This window comes from Anguilla anguilla, chromosome 2 (genome assembly GCF_013347855.1).
Source record: "Anguilla anguilla isolate fAngAng1 chromosome 2, fAngAng1.pri, whole genome shotgun sequence".
NCBI classification, from domain to species: Eukaryota; Metazoa; Chordata; class Actinopteri; order Anguilliformes; family Anguillidae; genus Anguilla; species Anguilla anguilla.
This window is the reverse complement of record NC_049202.1, coordinates 54,462,374-54,469,648: the sequence shown is the minus strand read 5'-3', so window position 1 is coordinate 54,469,648 and position 7,275 is coordinate 54,462,374.

The window sequence follows — 7,275 nt, the reverse complement described above, 5'->3', positions numbered from 1 at the left end:
CGATGAAAGCGTAATTAAATGCGCCGTTGAGTGGATTTTAAAATTCAAATGAACCAAAATATGCCCAGCCCTTAGAAATCCTTCGTAGATACATACCGGGTTTTTGATGTGGCGGAAATGTCTGCCGCAGCTTTAGGTTTACAAATCGTGATACCCAGAATGCTCTAGGAAATCTGGTTTACTATGGAGGTCATTGCCAGTAAAATTGCGTTTAAACTTGTGGAACGCATCAAAAATATCATGTGGGCGTATTTTCCAAAATATGAAATGTCATATACATATTATTATCACAAAGCTGTGAGTATTAAGTGATATATTGTGTCTAATAGCCTGTTAATGTGAATCCATGTTTCTTCCAGACATGTGCTTTTTTTCGGTGACATCATACGTGAGGTCAGGATGTGACCTATGCGAGCAACTGTTTGTAAACAGTGAGTGGGGCTTTGGGGGTGGGGCACACAAGCACCTGATGGCTTGTGATTACCGGTGGACGGTGATACTTGTAGAAACGAACGAAGCAGTCTTCTTTGATACGTCTCTGCTGCTTATGTCTAAAACTACTATATAGTGTAATGATTATACAAATAATCTGAATATTCAGCAATAGTTAATGCTTTGTCTTTAAAATTATGTCAGCTTATAACATAACTTATCTAAAATTGTGTCTTTTTATGTTTTCATTGAGATGGAGGGATAGCAAAAAATATTGAATCAATTTTATACACATTAGAAATATGCATGTATGTATCTTCAATGTATAAAATATATTGTTAATTCAGCAGAAGGTGACACACACACACACACACACACACACATATATATATGTACACACACATACATACATACATACAGACAGAGCATAGTTCATGCCTGGCTTCCATCATTGACGTCTTGCAGTTTGCGATGTCATTGGTCCAGCTTCTTGACATCTCAGCTGATGTATGTATTGTTTCCCTGACAAACTTACTTGTTGTCGATGACCACCCAATTGCAAACACGTAGTGCAGACGGGTGACAAATTAAAGGAAAAACCACGATTAAGTGTCTTAGTAAGGTGTTGGGCCACCATGAGCCACCAGAACAGCTCCAGTGTGCCTTGGGATAGATTCTAAAAGTTTCTGGAACTCTCATGGAGGGATGGAACACCATTCTTCCAAAACACATTCCCTTAGTTGTTATTTTGATGATGGTTGTGGAGAGAGCTGTTTAACACATCAGGCCAAAATCTCCCATAGGTGTTCAATTGGGATGAGATCTGGTGACTGCGAAGGTCATAGCATATCATTCACATTTTTTTTTCATACTCGTCTAAACATTCAGTAACCCCTCATGTCCTGTGGATAGGTCATTGTCATCCTGGAAGAGACCTCTCCCATGATTACATTACATCATGATAGAAATGTTTCATCATAGGATAAAAGTGATGACTCTAAACAACTTTGTATTGATTTGCAGTTGCCCTTCCCTGTAAGGGGACAAGAGGCCCAATGCCAGGAAAATGCCCCCCGTAGCTTAACGGAGCCACTGGACCCCCTCACTGTAGGGGTCAAGCAATCAGACGTGTACCTTTCTCTTGGTGTACGCCATACATGCACTCGCCCACAAGTCGGCATAGGATGACTCTTCTGATCATATCACTTTTTTCCACATCTCTGTAGACCAGTGCCTATGGTTTCTATACCACTGAACTCTCGAATGTGCATTCATCTTTGTAATGAGGGGTTTATGCACTGCAGCCCTACCATAATATTCCTCTCTGTGTAGTTGTTGATGGCCTGTTCTTGCTGACAGTCTGATCGCGTCCTGCACTGACATTCTCAGTCATCTGAGAAAGAGTTGCTTTTCTGTGTTTCCTTACATACCGCACTAATGCATGAGCATCACGGTCATCGAATGTGCACTTAATTGTTTAATTGTATCATGCAGTACGCCTGTATGGAAGCATCTACATTGATTATTTCTCCACTCATTTATTCAGGTTTTTCCTTTAATTTGTCGCCCTTCTGTATATATATATGTGTGTGTGTGTGTGTACATATTTACATGGAAACGCTGCATTTATAGACAGATTCACTTGTGTGATGATTAATGCATTATTTGGCAACAGTTTCTCTTTTAGCCATAACAAATGTAGTTTGTAATAATTGTAATCACAACATAAAACAAAACTGAAGATATAATTAGTATTTGTGTTAAACAGGCAATAATCATTACACCTTCCTATAGGTATTAGTTTGTGTCTACATAATTGAACAGTTTAATGTATCTAACTGTTGGAAAATCAGCTTGAACATGTCTTTGTCCACTACTTAAAATAATAATATAATTTAATAATATAATTTAATAATATAATCATGCAAATTAATAAATTTTTTGGCTTTTATGCTTTATGCTAAACCTCCTTAAGTAGGGTATCCATAATTTGTGCCAGTACTATAAATAAATAAATAAATAAATATATATATATATATACGTGTGTGTGTGCGTGTGTTTATAGTAATATGTAACATCTGTAATATCACTAGCATCAAAATAAGGATCAAAATGAACCAAAAGCTTGCAAGTGTTTTTTTCAATAGGTGTCATTTTATGGCAAAATTTGTTTAAGTTATATATGTTTCATGTATATTTCTAAAATGTTTAATAGAGTGACTCAGTTTTCTCTGGACAGGTCCTCGTGCTTGCACACACATCCATATTACACAATTGAAAAGCAAAACCTGAGGAAAATTTAAAGGAGTCATGCAGGCACCAGCAGACGTTGACTTCACTGTTGGGGCCCTGCCGGACTTGCTTTGAACACAACAGTACTGTAAGACACATGATTGACAAGCTGCAGATAGTCATCACGTTAAGGGGTATCTTCTCTTTGACAATTATGTGTGCAACAACACTTTCACTGGGAAGAACCAACAGTATAATTGAGCAAGGTAGCACAAACAGGCCAAATGGCATGGTGGACCGGCAGGCAGCTGTCAGGGTATTCCAGTGAAAATGATGGCCACAGTTGTAATGGTTTCCACCTCACACAGTATATACAGTATGAATTATTGTACAGAAGAAGTAGAAATATTGTCTTGTATTTTAAAAGATGTGGTCTGATTTATGATAAATTGGCCTTTTTATTTTTGTCAAATTTGGCAGGATACTTAGGTAGGACAGAGGATAGCTCTTTATTCCAGGGTTGTACTCTTTCAGAATGATAATTGTAAACTATATTGTGCTTGTCATGTCTGGCAGCTGTGCTAGAGAATTATTATTATTTTTCTGCAGTAAAAGACATTTGAAATCTGTCCGCTTCATAATGCAATCTACAGCAGCCATCGCTATTGATTATTTTTTTCCATCATCAAAACTAAAAATTGCACATTATGTCAGTGACGGTTTGTGAACAGAATTTATTTAAGCATTCTATAACACTCAATATCAGCCACCAAAGTGAAACATTCATATAATAATAAATAATAATAATAATAACAACAATAATAATAATAATAATAATAATAATAATAATAATAATAATAAATTCAAACATCTGGAACAGTTGTAAGCTTGCCAGAAGAGGACACAACTGCCTACCGCCCCACGATCAGGGAAGATGATGATAGGGATGAGGAAGAACCCAAGGAGCACAGAATGGCAGTGTTTGATTGGATCTCTGAGTCCTTGAATCTCCAAATCAACCATAATCAGACATCAAATGAATACCAATGGGCTCTCTCTGAAGGAGGAAAGCCCTTAATGATAGGGACCAACAAATTCCTTTGCCAAACATCATTGGAACTGTGAGTGGAGCTGGGTGCCATGGTAAGGTGTGATGAAAATGGAACTTTCTGTCCATGTACACTTTTGGCATATTTGGAATCAAAAGAGGAAGATCATTTAAATATGGTGGTGGATCATAGATGCTTTGGGGGTGTTTTGCTGCCAGTGCTGTGGTCACTTTTCTTAAGATTAATGGCTTAATGAATTGCACCAAGCACCATTTCAGCCAAAAACTTGCCTGCCTCTGTCAGGAGGCTGAGACTTTGCCATAGATGGATCTTCCAACAAGACAATAGCTGCGGTTATATACACACTTTTTTTCCGTTCGGAAATCATCCCGTTTGAAAATTTCGGGTCAACTGTTTACATGGGATGTGATCTAATACGGTCTGGCGTTTACATGCGACGACGCATTTAATAGGAACAGCTGTGTGACATGCGCAAAAGTGATCAATACATCACGTGTTTGATCAGTGGAGAGAAACGTACGTCACCACGCATTTACGTCAAGACGGTGGGCATGCACAGAAAGAACGTAGCCAGAAAATAATCAGTTTCATCGTTTATATGGTACAATTTTTCTTTTGATCGGTTTATGAAAAGGTTTAAACTACCCCTCTGCAACCGATTAAAATTTCAATCGGTTTGGGCCTGTTTATTCCGATTGAGGTGTTTATATGGAGCATTTTCATCCTGCTTGGGTTTTTAATCCGATTTTAATCGGAATGTTAGGCTCCGTGTAAACTGAGCTAATGACGCTAAATATACTTCGAAATCAAGACGTAAATGGTTAGGTAGAAAGGCAATCAATGTTTAACAATGGCAATCTCAGTCTCTGGATTTAAACCCTATTGTAAGTGTGTGGTCTGAATTGAAGAGGGCAATCCATACAGTAGGCTATGGATATCAAAGATCTTAAAGGTTATGCATGGAGGAATGGTTCAAGATCCCTCCAGATGTGTTCCCCAACCTTATCAAACATTTTAGGAAAAGGTCCAATGCCACTATTTTTGCTAGGGGAAATTTCACTAATTACTAATTACCGGGCCAATAATTCTGAAGCCTATCATTTTGGGGGAAATTCTTTAATTGATTTTTAATTGGTGTTATTTTGGTTTATTTGGTTGCCTACAGTTGAGTATGAATGACAACTGGTGTAAGTTTAGCTCATATGAAAACTCACTGCATGACTAGCAGTACATACAATTTGATATAATGAGTCCCTTAATTTGTATTGTGATAATTCTTAATGTCATTGGTTTAATTACAATAGAACAAAATAATATTCTTTTATTTAAAATCATGTCTAACCTTTCCATGTAATGCTTTTAAGACCGGAAGGAGGGCATCATATTATGAGATCCCTGATGATTTTTGAGGCGCAGTCCTCTAAAAACAATGATTAAACAGCACCACCTAGTGTTCTTCTAAAATAGATTACATCAAATTGAATGTCTCTGGGGTAAAGCTCAGAAACCTCATTACAAAAATAATAATGTGAATCATCAACAAAATGAGACTGCACCTGACATAAATGAAGGTCTGTATATACTGTGGCAAATGTAAACCATTTTGTCTTGAGATTACCTCAAGACACATCAATTGACTCACCAAAGGCAGAATTGTAATGGGCCTATATCAAAGAATTCATTTATATCCCTTTTTTCAAGTTCAAGCAACATGTCACTCTGCTGCCACCAACATCCATATGCTGCATTTGCACTTCAATACTGCACTTCAATTGAATTACAGTTTAATTTTAATTTGCAATCCCTATTAAAGACAGCAGATGGAGATGTGGATTTAAAGTTGGTTTGGTGTTGAAGGGACAGTTCACTTTATGGTTTTAAGTTATTCTTCTAAAATATAATATGTTAATATGTTTAGACTTATTTATGGTTGGAAATATTTTACATGGGGCCTGCTACTTGAGACTGCTGCTCTCAAGGGACAATATATGGGCACAATATAAAACATTTATATTTATACTTTTTAATAAATGCAACAAATACATAAATAAATAAAATAAAATAATAATAATATCTACAAGCTCTGGAAACATAACATTGTTAGTTTACACTGCTTTAGACCATGAAGCCTTAAATTTTTCTATTCAAGCAAAAAACATACATAAACCTGGGTATTTTGGGGGGGGAATAAAAAAACGAATTTCTACAATATATTGAGCACAAAACAATTCTGTACCCATATCACAGGAATTTCACAAAGTATTATTCAGTCCTGGCCATAACATTTTTATATAATGACGGAGGAGTGAAATATTATCCACTCACGATTGCCATTATAATTGCTTTGAAAAGCTTCCCCAGGGTCATTTTTCTGTTTTCTTTTTTTGTCTTCTGTTTATATAAGAATTTGGTATTATTACAGTAAAAAAAAAAAAAAAAAAAACATCAACCCAGGAGTACCTTAGGGCATTGGATGTATTTTTGTCATGTGATGACATTTTTCCACACTTGTTTATACTCTGTAACAATGGAAAAAATGCAGCAGTAAAGAATGTGCAGGCAATGTACACATGCAGACTGTGGATGAATGTTTAATCTGTTTTCAGAGTTTTTTTCTGGAACTCTAGGAATGGAAATAGATTTTTCATTCTGACCTATATACATTGATAACAAAATGGCACTGGGCATGTGCAGAGTATTGCTTTGTCATGATGAGGTCTATTTATCTGCTGCCAAGAGGGTGCTTTATGTAATGTATACTGCTATACTGCTGTTTAATATGAAAATACATGGTTTCTCTATGTAAATAGGAAAGAGAAACATTAGAGACACTATGTATCTAGAGGTGTTTCATGCAAAATTTAAAATACTTTAGAGGATATCCAATTCCTGCACAATTTTGTATGGGTGTCAATGACAAATTAATGAAGGTAAGTTCAAAATATATTTTAAAAAAATTAACATGAAAACCCCATGGTATGAGAAAGAATGTTTCTGTTTTAGGGGGCTTCTAATTCAAATACCAAATCACACTTAGTTACCTAAGATTCAGTAGGCAGTGTCAAAACCAACACAGCTGGGTGTGGCTTGTGTCAACCGCAGGAAATACCAGTAAAGCAGGAAAACGACCAGGCAACTTTAAACATATTATAAATGCATCACATTGACTGAGCTCTTTGGTTTTTTTGACTTGCTCTTTTTTGCACTGGATCAAGTGACCACATGTACCACGGTGATCTACAACGGCTCTGGAATTTTCTGTGAACGTTTGTCTTAAGAGCAACAATTTGAGCAGATGAGAAGTAGAACTGCCTTAAGGCCTTGACAGACTGCACTTTCAGAATGTGAGACAGCTTTGTTTAATTATAACCCTTCAGTGAATAACAAAGGTTTTAAATGCAGAATGTTAACATTTAATATTGTATGGCAACACATGGAAATTTAATGTTTTTATCATCATTGTTGACAGGTTTACTTCTCAGAAAAAAGAAAATTGAGAGATGTGTAATATGTTGACAATAATCATGTAAGATCAGATCAG